Consider the following 17,797-nt stretch of genomic DNA (forward strand, 5'->3'; position numbering starts at 1 on the left):
TTCAAGGAATGAAGAATTCGGTCAATGATAAGTTCTTCGGGAATTTCTACCTTTTGTATTTTTAAAGTCTCAACATGCTCCATCAACTTGAGCACATGAGGGATAACTTTTTGGCCCTCCTTAATATTGAGATCGAAAAATGCGGATGCCGCTTCATATTGTATGATTCTTGGAGCTTGTGAAAACATGGTAACAAGCTTCGTATAGATCTCATATGCGATGCTAATCTTTATAGCACTCCTTTGGAGATCGGCCTCCATAGAGAAGATCAACACATTTTTGATCGCGGCCGACTCCTTTTGGTAAGTCTCATAGACTTGCCTAGCAGTGGGGGTAGACTTTGCGGTAGGTATGGCGGGAGAGGCCTCGGTGAGGTAACGAAGCTTATCGTCACCCTCCGTGGCCAAACGGAGTTGAGCGTCCCAATCGGCAAAGTTGGACCAATTCTTTTCTAATTTACATCGATCCATGAAGGATCAGAGCCAAGAAACATTGATGAGAGTGGTCGAGCTAGCGTTTACGGATGAATTTGGAGTTGTCATTGCAATTGAGAAAACAATTTTGACTACAAAATAGGAAGTGAAGGAATTAATAAACATTTATCGTTTTAATAATACTTGTAAACATTTTAAACAAGTTTTAAGCATTTATATAGTGACCTCTACCCAACTATTATAAATGATCCCGAGATCCAAATTCATATTAACACGGGCACGGTGAGCCGATTCATCCCTAATCAATATAACCCGGTGGATTAATTAACTCTTTAATCGATTCTACTTCTAGAACTCTCGGTCGATAAAATTACTTTAATTTTTATCTTAAACCCGGAACACATGCGGCTACAGTCGCGAATACTTCCGTTGAGCCCAATCCAAATTTCTATGTAATAACAATTTACTACCCACTTACCCAACGTAACAAGTTTAGCACCCCGGTGAGCCGAGCCTACTTCCTTATAAAATTGGGACTCATGTACTATTTGGTAAGGCTAATTCTCAATTATTATTTAGTGAGAGGTCTTGTCAATTTATTATCTATCTCGTTTTAAGTGAACTACATCGGTGAACTACGATAATTATAATTGACACGGTCGATGACTCGATAAAATATGATATGCATGTGTAGTTATGGCGATTTGGTTATGCATGCAAACATATAAAATAAATGCAAAGTAAAGCAATAAAATCCTAGTATGGCCTTCCTAAAATAGTAAATCTAATAAAATATTTACAAACTCGGAAACCAACTCCTTTGGTCCCTTGAACTTCATTTGGCACGCACTTCCAAGGCAACACCGTCTTTGTCGGAATGCTTTCCCGAATGGCACCGTCTTCAAGGAACTCCGGGATAAATAAATTACATAGATTTTCTACTTTATACATTATAAAAAGAAAAACAAAAATAAAATAAAAGTGATATGAGATCACAAATAATTACAACCGAATCGATATCCCCATTTATTTCGGGAAATATCAATTAAAAACTAAAGCCATACTAAGTACAAATTACATAATTCAAAATTACATAAAATAAAACATGATATTCATACTAAAAATGCAGCATTAATATATATACGAAACATGCCATGTGATGTGCCAAATCGCCCTATTTAAGCTAATATCGTATATTTGGTCCGATTTTTTTTGATAATTGCGATTATTAACTTATTAAAATCACACAATATTACATAAATCAAATTTATGTCCAAGTTAATTACCCCAACCTATTTAGGACTCAAAAATTTAGTCTTCACTAAATATTTGACAATAATTCAACTTGATATTCTATTATTGCTCATTAAACATATTTTAATCATAAAAATAAAGAAATAATTTCCAACAAGTCATAAAAATTGGAAAATTTCAAAATTATAATTTTTTATATTCTGGAAAATTCCCAACATTCCAAAATTTTAATAAAATTTGCCCATAGAATATTTTTAAATTATTTCACAAATAAATCGCAGAATACATAACTTTAACCTTTTAATTCCAAATTAAACATAAAAAATTATGAAAAATCAAAATTAAAATTTTGAATATCCTATACAAATTTCCAGAACCTGGAAATGACAAATTTAAAAGCTCCAAAAATCGAATTTATAATTATGACCATTAAAGTTGCTATTTATAAATTTTATTATATAAAAATCAATAATCACCCAAATCAGACGAAATTTGACATGCAACTTTATATATGAGGTTCATATAATATATACAACATTAAAAAAAAAAAATTCATGCCATAAAATTCATTTTAGCTATTTTTGCTAAAATAGTCACTATTTATGTGATTTTTAAATCTAAGAATCATAAATCATGCAAAATAAAACCATTTTATCTCAAAATTTAAATGCAGTGTTTAAATATTACATGTGACAACATACTAAAATTTCATGGGCAGAAACGAAGTCTAACTAATTTTAACCAAAATACCTCCATTTAATCCATTTTTATCTTGTAAAAATCATAAATCATGCAATATAAAACACTTTTATACGAAATTTTACATACAATAAATAAAATATGCATGTGAGGTCGTGTAAAAATTTCAAGGTCAGAATCATAGTCTAACTAATGTTAGTATTTTAAAAGTCATTTTACTAAATAAAATGTAATAAAAATACAAAAATTAAATTAATGAGCAATAAAAATACCATAAATCAACAAAATAACCTAAAATCAATTTAGGACCAGAATGTTAATCATGCAAAATTTCGTGGCTTTTATCTTCATAAATCACAAAATATTAGTTTTATTTAAGTTACAAATAACTCGGAAAAACCTATAAATCGATTATGCATGCAACAACCATTGCTCTGATACCAATTGAAAGATTCATTAACCTCTTATTAGACACTTACAATAACTTAATAAATTTAGTTTAGTCATAAACTAACTAGATCTTATGCATGCATAACAATATAAAATAAAGTAAGAAGAAATCGATCTACTTAGAAAGAGGGCCGAATGGTTATACTAATTGGACACCTTCCAAATTAGTCTTTTTAAGAAAATCCTAGTGCTGCAAAGATGAACTTATGAAGAGTCTATCACGGTCGAAATACTCGAGGGGGGGGGGGGGGGTGAATTGAGTATTTAAAAATTTATGCCCACTTTTTATTTTATATCAATGCAATTAATTACTTAAAGTTTATTGATTAAACTTTAACTAATTAACTATGAGATTGCAAACGTAATGAAATGAACAAAAACGAAGATTGCAAAGACACACGGTTTTGAAGTGGTTCAGCTTCACACGTCGAAGCCTACGTCCACTATTCTCGATTAATAATTTTAGTACCTTTCTCCGGATTACAAAATTATCAACTCAACTCGTATAACTAACTCTAGTTATAACTCAGTTTGAATATCACTAGATATTCGATTTTGACTATCTTAAGTTACTAAGAAAACACTTGATTGTTCTTCTAAGTGGTCACACAATTGAACGAGTAAGAAACAATATGAAGTACTATTATATTATAACGTAACCTTAATAATAATAAGCAATTTCAAAGAGCACGACTTTTCGTAGAAATTTTCAAATGCAAGACAATAAAAATAACTGGTTAAAATTAAACTCAATATTGTTTGCAAGGAATTATGTATTTTGAAAAAGCTAATTTTCAATGAACAACTATCATGTGTATTTATAGTAGAGAGGAAGGTTAGGGTTTGGATCGAAACCTAATAGGTGCCATGAGATAGGTAGATTATTTCACAAGAAATTGTAGATACCTCATTTCTGCACCTCCCGCAAGCCACCCGGTGTTGATTGGGCCACATGTTTGGTACACAGAACGATTTATGACAATTCGTAAGTTTATCGTCAAGTGATAGCTCAAATACTTGTGTCTACCCCTTGGTCGTCATCTACGCGCCGTTACGGTCGTTTTGACAGTAATTAGAGTTCATTTGGAGTCCGGGTCAAAAACCGTCTTCATTTTCTAATAACCGTTTAAAATGGCGAGTCGGAATATTCTGGAATGTTCCGGATATTTCTATTCCATATTTCAATCTTTTAATCTTTTGGCAAATTATATCCCGAAATTATATTTTAAATAATAAGGAAATTGATATCAACCGCAATTCCATAATAGAAACGCGGAAAATCTTTCTTCCGCAGGAGGAAACCCCTGAGGAAAGGACGCAGTACCTGCTGCGCCTCTTCCAAGAGCCGCAGTGGCTGCTGCGCCTCTTCCCCAGCTCCTTTCTGCGTATTTTAAGATCTTTTCGAGATTTACTTCCAAAGTTTTACCGAAACCCTAATTCCTCCGTGTGATTAGTATAAATAGGGACCTTCGTTCCTCATATTTCTCACGCGAGTGTCCACCCTTCTCTTCTCCCTTTGCATTCTAAGACCATGCTCTTGCTTATTGGCGTCTACGTGCTTGAACTTTCGACCACGTAAGCTCGGATCCTTTTGAGTACCAGGCTCGTTTTGCATGACCGACCAATTTGACCAACTCCACTCAATCAACTTAATCAATCTAGTTTAATTCCTCTTACGAGGGCACTTTCGTCGTAAATTCGAGTCGAGCAATCACTAATCATTAGCTTAGTTAATCTTGTTTCGTCAAACATGTAAGTCTTAGGGTGTAAATCACACCTTTTATTATTGTATTTTATTTTTGTACTGATTATTGTAAGATTTACGTCGAAAGTATACTTGAATCCGATTTATAAAACCTTTTATTCAAACCTTTTTTACGAATTAACGGGAGACAGATGTCGAGAAGGAACGCAGCAACTGCTGCGCCTCTTTCTGAGGCTGCCGGAGTTCCTGCTTTTCTTCTTCTTCCTTCGTCTTTTGTCAATTCGTCTATTTTATTTCGTTCTTTTCTTGTTTGTTTCTTATTTCATTCGTATACTAATTTTAATACATAGTTCATTTATAATTCATCACTTTCAATTCTCGACTTAAATCCCAAGTAATTAATATTTGTGGGTTTTCGTCACTAAAATCAAATCTGGGTTTTAGAGATTCGATTCATCCATATCAAGTCTCTGGAATTCGACTTTGGTACATGTTTTCATCTGTTTATCGTCATCATCATCAGTAGTTTAACATTAATTTAACCTAATTAGTTAGTTTTAATAAATTTAATTTGTAATTAATCTTGCGGTTAGTCTTTAATTTGTTCTAATTAATTCGAGTCCGTCTTTTATCGTTTTTATGACCAATTCACATGTAAATAATCTGTTAAACCACTTTCATCCGAGTCAAATATCTATAATCAATTCTTTTTTTTTTTGGTGAAATGTGAGTATGTATGTATATATATATATATATATATATATATATATATATATATCAAAAGAACTTCCCCAATTACAAAAAGAGCATATTGATTAATCTATAATCAATTCTTAAACGCACCAACGAACATTAACAATTTGCAGTTCCGGCTTCACAGCCAGAACTCACCTCAGGAACAGACGCAGTGACCACTGCGCCTCTTCCAAGGGATGCAGCTCTGCTGCGCCTGTTCCGGGTTGAGTTCTGTCTCTGACCTTCCGTTGTTGTTTTGACTTAATTTGTTAGCTTACGTATTAATTTACTATTATTCGTATTATCACTACTAATCTGTTCGTTTTCTACCCTTAATTTATTTTCCTTTTCTTTTCTAAAAACATCCGTTTTGAATGTATTTTCGACGTAAATCAATCAAACCATTGTAATTATTGTAGACACCTCGTTTCTACACCTCTCGCAAACCACCCGGTGATGATTGGGCCGCATGTTTGGTACGCGGAACGATTTGTGTGATTAAGATTCGTAAGTTTATCGTCAAGTGATTGCTCAAATATTAATGTCTACCTCTTAGTTGTCATCTATGTGCCGATACGGTCGTTTTGACAGTAATTAGAGTACATTTGGAGTCTGGGCCTAAAACCGTCTTCATTTCCTGATAACCGTTAAATCCCGAGTCGAATGTTGGAATGTTAGGATATTTCTATTCCATATTTCATAATTTTCATCCTTTGGTAAACAATTTCCCGAAATATTCACATAAGATATTAAGGAAAACCAAATTATTCCGTCCTACCATAACTTAAACACGGAAATCTTTCTTCCGCGGGAGGAAACCACTTGGGAACAGACGCAGCAGGTGCTGCGCCTCTTCCAAGAGACGCAGTGGCTGCTGCGCCTCTTCCCAGGTCCTTCTCTGCGTATTTCTCGTATCTTTTTCATATCTTTCCGAGATTCACTTCCAAAGAGTCTCCGAAACCCTAATTCCTTCACGTGATTAGTATAAATAGGAGCCTTCGCTCCTCATATTTCTCACGCGAGTGTCCGCCCTTCTCTTCTCCCTTTGCATTCTAGACCTTTGTTCTTACTTTTTGGCGTCTACGTGCTTGAACGTTCGACCACGTAAGCTCGGATCCTTCTGAGTACCAGCCTCGTTTGCATGACCGACCAATTTGACCAACTCCACAATCAATCAACTTAATTAACTAATCGTTTTCCTCTTACGAGGGCACTTTCATATTTGCATTATAATTCACGTCGAGCATCACTAATCGATATCTTAGTCCTTCTCGTTTCGTCAAACATGTAAGTCTGAGGGTGTAAATCTCTCTTTTATTTATTGTATTTCATTGTATCATTATTGTAAGGTTTATGTTGAAAATATCATTAAAACCGATTTCTAAAACCGCGCTTTCAAACCTCTTTTTACGGATTTCCAGAAGACAAACCGTCGAGAAAGGACGCAGCAACTGCTGCGCCTCTTCGAAGGAGCGCAGTTCCTGCTGCGCCTTTTCGTGAGGCTGCTGCAGTTCCTGCTTCCTTTCTTCTTCCTTCGTCCTCTGTAATTCGTCAATTCTTTGTTTGTTTTCGTTTGTTCTTTAATTCTTTGACATAGCATATTAATCTCGCATGTATAATTCATCATCATTAACATGTTTTAATCCGTCATTAATTACCGACTTAAATCCCAAGTAACTCATATTTGCGGGTTTTCGTCATTAAAATCAACCCGGATTGTAGAAATTCGATTCGTTCATATTGAGTTTCTGGAATTCGACCTTTGATATATTTACATCTATTTATTATCATGTTCGTCATTATTTGTCTTTAATCCATTGTATTAAACCTAATTAATTTGTTTAGTTTGTTAATTTGTTAATAATTCATCATTCATCCAGGAAATTAGTTCGTTTGCATCCGTCTCATCCATGTTTTATTTGTTTTATGACCATTAATCACATGTAAACAACCTATTAATCACTTTTATCCGAGTAAATAATTTAATCAATCATTAAATTTACCAACGAGTATTAACAACACGCAATTCCGGCTTCACAGCCAGAATTCAGGTCAGGAACAGACGCAGCAACTGCTGCGCCTATTCCAAGGGATGCAGCTCTGCTGCGCCTGTTCCGGGTTGAATTCTGTCCCTGAACTCCGTTGTTGCTTGACCTAGTTTAATTAGCATACGTATAATTAACTACTATCGTATTATCGCCTTCTGTTTTTGTTCGTTAATTTATTTGTTTATTCTTTTTTTCCAAATTATCCGTTTTTAAAGGTATTTTCGACATAAATCGCCTATTCCAATGTAATTATTGTAATTTTCATTATTGTAATTTCTTTTATTGTATTTATCATATTTCTTGTATCATTTGTATGTTTTCACATGTAATTGAACATAAATCCAACTTTGACATTAATTGTATGCTAAATTACGTGATAACCGACTTAGTCTAATTCTTCACATGTTAGGATCAAAACTTGGATGTTGCATTGCATGCATATAACCGACGATATATCAAGTATAAATAACTTCCCTAATCATTAGTAGAGGCCGCTATCGAGGCGGGCGGGATTAGGTGTTCGATCAAAAGAGCTTCCTAATACGTACCCTCACCCCTTACTCCAGATCTCCGTGAGCACCCGTGTTCATTGGCATCCACGAGAGTCATTCTAGACATAGAATGCTAAGGGCAACGACTGCTTGGTGTTCATGTCTCTACTTTGTGTCTTGACATGGCACGAGGTATTCGAACGGTTCCAATTTCCCATAAAAATTGGTGGCGACTCCACAAAAATGCAAACGCTTGTTACTCTTCTCTCCCAAGCGCCCCCGTGGGCACCCCCGCTGTCCACAGTTTGGCGACTCCGCTGGGGATAATACACTTACGTGTAGCCAAGGGTGAAACTTAAACAAGGTTAGGGAATAGTTTGTACAAGACAATTGTCGGTTTTCATAACTCGGTCTTCCTAGACCGTTTTATTCGGCCTTCCTAGGCCCAACCCAACCCATTCGACCAATCGTCCCGTCTAAACGGTCCTAATTCTTATTTGGGCCTAAGGATGGATAGCGATTGACGTCATCCATACCATGATGCTTACTCTTGTTTGTATCAAGGGCCTTCACTACTTGAGGAAATGGACTAGGAATCGGCCTTACCCTTGTTTGGTACGAGCCTCTCCACAGACTTCGGGTTTGATGGTTCGGTATGGCAACCCACCATTTAACCCAAAACCCTTTTAAATGCGCTCAGCATCCTGTTATAATGCTTGTATGAATGCTTGTACTTTACGTGATCACCATTTCTAAATGAAAACATGGCGATTTTTGTAAAAATCAAAACCCTTCTTTTAAATCAAAATTTCGAAAAACAAGCCTTCAATTAGCGCAAAACCAAGTCAAAACTCTGTCCATTCGTCGTGTCAAAATTCGGGCCACAAGCCCATTTCAAAACCTCACTTTGAGTCCACTCCTACAACTACACTATAGTTGACTAGGACACACATTTTCAAAAACCTTGTCTTTCTTCAAAGCTCACTCAACACAAGTGGCACACACCCACTTCACGAGTCAAAACATTTCTTCTTTTAGCAAGTGTGTTAGAATGGTCGATCGTGTTTTGATTCGTCCTCGATCTCTTATCCAGTTTTCAAGATGCCTGGATCCAGCGAAACAAACCTCCACCAACTGCAAGATGGTAATGATCGAATCCTAGCCGCGCTAGCCCAAATGCAAGTTACCCAAGACCAAGTCTATGACCGCCTTGAGACCATCGAGGGCCGGATCTATGCCGTAGAGGGGAGGTTGCCCCCTCATGAAAGTGAAGTAATAGGTGACTCCGCGGATGAATCCAGGGATGAAAATCCTCCCATGGGACTAACTGTAGCTGAGAAAAGACTCCAATACTTAGAGGAGCAATTGATGTACCTTAAGGGGGATGACATTTATAGGGAGAACAATCGCAAGTATGAGGCCGTCAATTCCAAATTGCCGACCAACTTCAATATGACGGATATCCCTAAATTCAAGGGGCACGAGAACCCTTTGAACCACATCCGTGCCTTCAAGGATTACATGTCTATCAAAGGCATCAAACCCGAGATGTTCTTAAGGATCTTTCCTTCATCTCTTGATACCATCCCGAAGCAATGGTTCTACTCCTTGGAACACAAGAAGGTCGCTACTTGGGAAGATGCCGCGATCGAATTTTCTAAGCAATATGCGGATAATGCCGAAATTCAAGTTAACATGCGCACTCTAGAGGTTCTTACCCAAAATGACAAAGAAGGATTCACCGAATTCCTAAGTAGGTGGAGGAAGACTAGTACCCAACTAGTTGAACGTCCGGATGAGGCCACCCTTGTGGAGAAGTTTGTGGACAATCTCAAACCCATCTATGCCAGTCATTTGAGATACCAAAACATCAAAACTTTCAAAGACTTAACCGTACTAGGGACAAGGATCGAAGATGACATCCGTAAAGGACTCTTGTCCAAAACGGTAGGTCGAGGATATCAAGGCTCAACAAGTCGTTCATACGGCTCCATTAGCAAGACCGATGAAGTTAACCTCCTCGAGCCATCCAAGAAAAGTACCCCACCAAGGAAATTCACAAATCTTGGGGACACTTACTCCAACGCTCTAAAAAGGTTAATGAAGCAAGGCAAACTTCAACCCATTGGACCTACTCCCGAACCCGAAAGGAAATCCAAATTCTGGGACGAGAACTCGTACTGTGAATACCACAGGGGCAAGGGGCATGACACAGAAAAATGCTACAAGTTGAAAAATGTGCTTCAAGACATGATTGAGGATGGTCGATTGCCAATACCGCCGGGAGGTAAACCCAACAACACTCAGAATCCTCTTGGAGTTCTAGTGATTACAAGTGACGAATCTACCTTAGATTGATCACACCTCATTTCTTCAGTCGAAAATGAAATCCACGGAATCGAGAATGAAGGGTTCTACTCCACCATCTCCCCTACCATTTCCGACTTCATCACATGGGCAAGGAGTGTGGATAGGCAAGTGTGGGAATTAGAAAATGTGGTGATAACTCTACGCGATCCCAACGCAACACCCAAGGAGCATATGCCACTAATCTTCTCTCAAGACACTACTATGCTAGAAATAGTCGTCGTGGTAGATAAATTGGTCGACCAAATCATACAACTAGAAGATAAAATCATGAGAATGAGGAAACTAGCTACAATCAATGGAGTTTGGGCCGACGATGATGAAGACGAGTACCTCATTGAGAACTCCCTAGTCAAGGAAATAGTCCAAAACAGTGAAGACCAAGATGTGGACCACTTAACTCGTTCGGGTCGTCCATATCAAAGCATTGCTCAAAATGGTCCAACCAACGTTGTCACACCAAATGATAACGAAGAGGACTCCACCGACCATTTGCTCAAGCAATTACAGAAAACAAAGGCTGATCTTTCAGTCTGGCAATTAATAGCAAGTTCATTCCCACATCGCCAAGCTTTACTGCAAGCTTTAGCCAAACTAAATATAGCACATAACTCGACACCTGAAGATGTAGTCAACTTGGTCTTCCAAGAATCACCAAAGCTAAGTAATCCTATTACTTTCTCAGACGAAGATTTGCCACCTTTTGGCGCTAGTCACAATTTAGCTCTTTACATCACTGTCGTTTGTCTAAAGAAGAACGTGCCAATGACCTTGGTAGATGATGGCTCCGCGGTCAACGTCATACCGCTCAAAACGGCATACAAACTAGGCATGAGAGAGTCGGATTGGACCCCTACCAATCAAGGTGTGCGTGCATATGACGGTACACGACGAAAGGTAGTGGGACTTGTCAACCTAACCATAGCCACAGGGCCAATTGAGCGAAAGGTTAACTTCCAAATAGTGGACATTGAAGCTTCCTTCAACATACTTCTAGGAAGACCCTGGATTCACGCTTCCAAAGCGGTAACATCCACCCTTCATCAAAAGATCAAGATCCCACTAAATGGCAAAGTAGTGACGATCACTTCGTCACCCATCAAGGCAATAATCGAAAAACAGTCGAACAATCAAGTCCTCGCAGATCCCGTATACGAACTTGGGGGCTTCCAAAGCATAAGCGTCATACAAAGCGAATTGGCACCCTTATACTATGATCCCTACTCCAACTTGGTGGTCAACCACATGCTCAAAACCCAGGGATACTTCCCTGGAATGCCTTTGAACCCTACCCGAAGAAACACCTTCGCACCATATAAGGAAGGCAACTCAAAGAGGATACCACTTGGACTAGGGTATAAACCCACTAAAAAAGAGGTTCTCGAAATGCTTGCTCAAGTCCAAAACCGCAAGCACGTAGAAGTCCAAATGCGACCCTATCTCCCTACTTTAAATGGGTACTTTGTTCAAGAAGGAAGTCTAGAACTCTTTCACGGATTTCCCGAGCCTTGGCATTACCTCGACAGGAAGCTAGCCAGAATCGAGATCTTTCACGATTGCTACTTCATCCCTCCCGAGACGGTTCCTACCGTCAAAACCCGTCAAGCACCTTGCTTAGACGAACAAACTGTTAGCCTATTGTTTGGAGAGGATCGATTTGTTAGGGCCGCGCAGGATGAGATCATTACCATGATACTTTAAGACGATCGCTTCAACCCCACCGCGTTAATCACAGAAATCAACGCAAGTCAGCAGAAAGGATGGAGAAAATCAATCAAGTGGACCAACAATCAAGGAAGACTCTTCAAGCTCACCACTGGAGAAGGAGAGATGTTCAAAGGAGAACCAGAAGACGATGAGTTCGAGTCGGAGTCGGAGTCAGAGTCGGAGTCTAGAGAAGTCATTAGAGAGTCTCCTCCTGTCATCATCCCCACTCCCTTTGTTTCTCCTAGCTTAGCCTCGAGTAGTCACAGTAGTTCGGGAAATGTCCCAACCACCGTCCCTTTGCCGCCACTGACCATGGATCAGTTGGCTTCTTTGTTTCAACTTTACTCAAACTTTAATATGAATAAATCAGGTTTTGCTTACTCTTTGTGTTATCTTGAGTGCAATTCTGTTTACGATGATATTGAGGATGACCAAGACCCAGACTCGATCGAAATACCTCCCTACGTAGCCAAAGAAATACTACAAGAAGGGGAAGGGGGACCAGTAATAGAGGACACCGAACCCATCAATGTAGGAACCGAACTAGAACCCCAAGAACTTAGGATAGGGACTACCTTGAGCTCTACCGAAAGGGCCGATTTCATAGACCTCCTAAACGAGTTCAAAGACGTTTTCGCTTAGTCCTACAAAGACATGCCAGGGATCGACAGGGATATCGCTGAACATAGAATTCCGATTAAGCCAGGTTTCAAACCCGTCAAACAGAAGCTTCGACGAATGAGGACAGAATGGGCTCTCAAGATTAAGGAAGAAGTTGACAAGCAATTCAAAGCCGGGTTCATCAAAGTTTCCGAGTATTCTGACTGGGTAGCCAACATAATACCCGTACCCAAAAAGGATGGGAGAATCCGTGTTTGTGTTGATTTTAGGGACTTAAACAAAGCAAGTCCAAAAGATGACTTCCCTCTGCCACACATTGACATATTGGTGGACAATACTGCAGATCACGCTTTACTATCCTTCATGGATGGGTATGCGGGTTATAACCAAATCAAGATGGCCATGGAAGACATGCATAAGACCGCCTTTGTCACTCAATGGGGAACCTATTGCTATACGGTCATGCCGTTTGGATTGATCAACGCCGGAGCTACATATCAACGCACCGCAACTACACTCTTACATGACATGATGCACAAAGAAGTTGAGGTATACGTAGACGATATGATTGTCAAATCCAAGGATAGAGAGGGGCATATTGCGAACCTTCGCAAATTCTTCGCAAGGCTACGAAAGTACAACATGAGGCTCAATCCTCAGAAATGCACATTCGGAGTAACATCTGGCAAACTCCTAGGATACGTCGTTAGCCAACGAGGTATAGAAATAGACCCTTCAAAGATCAAAACTCTGATCGAAATGCCACAACCTCAAACTGAAAGAGAAGTCAGAGGATTCCTGGGAAAAGTGCAATATATAAGTCGATTCATATCGAAACTCACCATGATTTGTGAGCCTATCTTCAAGAAACTCAAGAAGACGGACCACACCATGTGGGACGACGACTGTCAAAAGGCATTTGACCGAATCAAAGAGATATTGGCTAAACCACCCGTGCTCATGCCACCTCAACGATATCAACCTCTTGGTTTATATCTCACAGTAACCGAAATAGCCATGGGTGCCATGTTAGCTCAAACTGTAGGAAGTGAAGAAAGAGCTATCTACTACCTTAGTAAGAAGTTCTTGGAGTACGAGTGTAAATACTCACAACTCGAAAAGACATGCCTCTCTCTTGTGTGGGAAACGAAGAAGCTACGCCATTACATGCTTAGCTACTCCGTCAAAATATACTCCAAAATGGATCCAGTCAAATACCTCTTTAAGAAACCCGTCCTCAACGGACGCCTAGCAAGATAGACTCTGATGCTCTCAGAATTTGACCTCAAATACGTGCCGCTGAAAGTAATAAAAGGTCGTGTCGTTGCCGAATTATTCGCAGAAAATCCCATCAATGACGCACAAACGATAGACACTTGGTCATTTCCAGACGAGGATATACTCCAAACTGATGTAGACTCTTGGGATCTTTATTTTGATGGAGAATCAAACTTAAGAGGATTTGGAATAGGCGTGTTGCTCATTTCTCCTGAAGGCGAGCATACCCCAATCTCTGTCAAACTCGACTTCGAGGTGACAAATAACGCCGCAGAATACGAAGCTTGTCTCATTGGACTACAAGCGGCAGTAAGCTTAGGCATTAAAAACCTCCGAGTACATGGGGATTCATCCTTAATCATCAATCAAGTTACGGGATCTTGGAAAATTCGAAGCGAAAGCCTAGCACCTTATCAAGCCAGAATAGATCAAGTGGCCCAATTCTTTGATCACGTGACATACCTACACCTACCTCGGGAAGAAAATCAATTTGCAGATGCTCTTGCAAAACTTGAATCTTTGATTAATATGCCAGATGACATGGTGGAAATGCCTTTGTGCATCGAACGACGGTCAGAGCTGGCTTATGTCCACCAAATCGCCGATGAAGAGGAAATCGCGGAGGAACCCTGGTTCCAAGCGATCCTGAATTTTAAGCTCAATGGTACCTATCCATCCGATATGGATAAGAGGGGACAACGTGCTATACGCCTACTAGCTTCCCAATACGTTCCCATGCAAGGAGAATTATACAAAAGGACACCTCTTGGTGTAATCCTACGCTGCCTTGATCATTCACAGGCACGAAAAGTGATGGAAGAAGTCCACGACGGAGAATGCGGTCCTCACATGAGTGGGCCCATGAGTAGTCTAGGTCCGACAGCGCCAGGAGAAGTCCCCTTCTCCATCAACTCCGGACGAACCATGGCCCTCATAAAGCGGATGAGGACCGCAAAACCAGCAGTGACCCAGTCCTAACGCCCTAGGGAGCTCAGGTCAGAAAGGAAGGGAAGAAGCTTCGTCGACAGCCTCTCGCCCTTGTCTCCGAGGTAAATCGAAGACAAAAACCACCAGAGCCACAAACGGACCCTCTGCTCAGCTGTACAAGGAGGAGGAGCCGTCTCCCTCCCGTCAATCGTCACCAGCGCCGGGATCTTTCCCGCAAAGTAGTCTCGAACGTAGGAGCTGGGCACCAAACCCCAAGATCGTGATGCCCTCGGCGATAAGTTCCACCGATCAACCTCCCGGCCTCGGACGAGTCCCCCTCATGGCGATCTCCGGCCACTCCCACGCCTCGAGACCCACACGGCAGACCGGAAATCATGCCGTAATCCTCCAGAGTGACTCCCACCTCACCAAAAGGCATGTGAAACGTGGAAGTCGTATCCCAGAATCGGTCCAAGAAAGCACGGACCAGTCTAAGGTTAGCCCGTAGCTTCCTCTTCGCGATATCCCTCCAGGCCTGCACCAAAGGACCGAACGCTCCACGCTCGATCATGGCCCGCTCCTCCGCCGACAGCCGCTCGTAGTGCTCCATCGCTGTCGTGTAACCGGAGAACGACCTGATGTTCCCGGTCTCCTATTATGATTTGAAGCAAAAGCTATCTTTAGTTTTGAAATGAAAATTGAAAGAGATATGAACAAATGAATGAAAGAGGATGAGTAATGAGTAGTGAATTCCTATTTACCAAGCTCTTCACCGTCCTGTAGAACAGGTGACCCTCTGCAGCCCAAAGCAGGTGCCTACTCTCCCAGGTCTCAGCCCACTCGGGAGCTCCTCTCAGCTGACGACCTCCTCGCCCAACGTTGGCCCGTCTCGGGGCCTCCTCCTCCTCGACAGCCTCCTCCTCATGGATCTCGTCCCCAGCAGCCATCACCGCGGCGGTGAAGGCCTACTCTAAAGCCTCCTCGACAGTAGCAACGTTTATCTCCATGGGAGTCCTCCCAGAAGTAGAAGCCACATCACCTGCAACATTAAAGCAAATTTAGGCCGCGTCACGTGACGACGAGCCTTAGTTAGGGGATTTTCAAGTCTTCGGAAGCCCTGAAATCGCTCTTTTCTCGCCATCCTTGGCCATGTTCCCACAAACCCGATCACTCATGTGGTAGTTAGGGTCAAGTCAAGCCTAATTTGAAGCCTAGTTCTGGGTTCGAGTCGAAATTTCGGCAGCATTTCGTTTTAACGGCGATTATGCCCTAGAAAAGTATCCTGAAAAAGCTGTCACAAACCAAAATTCCGAGATGATAGAGGTTTACCCGTTATCCAAGGATCCCAAACATCAAGTTTCATCGCAAATGGACAATCCTAAGGCTATTTTCGAAGCAATTTACGGTTTAGCTGTGAAACCGTCTCAAATTTCACTCAAAGGCTCAAAACTCAACGAAAATTCAAGACAAATACATGGTTATGTTCCTTATATTACCAATTATCCGTTTCCAATGTCAATTTGACAAGGCAAATGCATTTGGGGGAAAAGCCCCAAATTTTCGATTAATTGGGTCATAAACCCTAATTCTTTCGATCCAAAATTGGACAAATACCGAAGATTAATGCAAGAATGAGACACATACCTCGATTAGTCATAATTAATGCAAGCTTTTGGATCAAACCTTGACAGAAATGGTGAAGATTTGAGAGAGAAATGTGTAAATTGTGTTTCGAAATAATGATTTGCAAAACCTCTGATTATCGCGTTTTTACGCAGAAAAGACACTTTGGGGAATAGACGCAGCAGGCGCTGCGCCTCTTCCAAGAGACGCACTCTTCTTGCGCGCCTCTTCCTTGTGTTCCCTCCATACGAATTTTCAAAAATTCGTTATGAGTTCGTTATTTGTGGGCCCATCTTTGGTGCGCCTCTTCCCCGATGCTATTTTATCCTTTTGGTCCGTTTGACGATTTCTTTCGTTCCGGCCTGCACTTTCCAAGCCAGCAGCAGACTGTTGCATATTATTTATTTCTTCCAAGACCTTTGCTTGTCGCAACGGGCATTTATACCTTTACAGGTGTTTCGACACGCCTAATTAGTTAGTTTTAATAAATTTAATTTGTAATTAATCTTGCGGTTAGTCTTTAATTTGTTCTAATTAATTCAAGTCCGTCTTTTATCGTTTTTATGACCAATTCACATGTAAATAATCTGTTAAACCACTTTCATCCGAGTCAAATATCTATAATCAATTCTTTTTTTTTTTTGGTGAAATGTGAGTATGTATATATATATATATATATATATATATATATATATATCAAAAGAACTTCCCCAATTACAAAAAGAGCATATTGATTAATCTATAATCAATTCTTAAACGCACCAACGAACATTAACAATTTGCAGTTCCGGCTTCACAGCCAGAACCCACCTCAGGAACAGACGCAGTGACCACTGCGCCTCTTCCAAGGGATGCAGCTCTGCTGCGCCTGTTCCGGGTTGAGTTCTGTCTCTGACCTTCCGTTGTTGTTTTGACTTAATTTGTTAGCTTACGTATTAATTTACTATTATTCGTATTATCACTACTAATCTGTTCGTTTTCTACCCTTAATTTATTTTCCTTTTCTTTCTAAAAACATCCGTTTTGAATGTATTTTCGACGTAAATCAATCAAACCATTGTAATTATTGTAGACACCTCGTTTCTACACCTCTCGCAAACCACCCGGTGATGATTGGGCCGCATGTTTGGTACGCGGAACGATTTGTGACAGTTCGTAAGTTTATCGTCAAGTGATTGCTCAAATATTAATGTCTACCTCTTAGTTGTCATCTACGTGCCGATACGGTCGTTTTTGAATAATTAGAGTACATTTGGAGTCCGGGCCTAAAACCGTCTTCATTTTCTGATAACCGTTAAATCCCGAGTCGAATGTTTGGAATGGTTAGGATATTTCTATTCCATATTTCATAATTTTCATCCTTTGGTAAACAATTTCCAGAAATATTCACATAAGATATTAAGGAAAACCAAATTATTCCGTCCTACCATAACTTAAACACGTAAATCTTTCTTCCGC

The sequence above is a fragment of the Silene latifolia genome, chromosome 3 (assembly GCF_048544455.1).
Source record: "Silene latifolia isolate original U9 population chromosome 3, ASM4854445v1, whole genome shotgun sequence".
NCBI lineage: Eukaryota > Viridiplantae > Streptophyta > Magnoliopsida > Caryophyllales > Caryophyllaceae > Silene > Silene latifolia.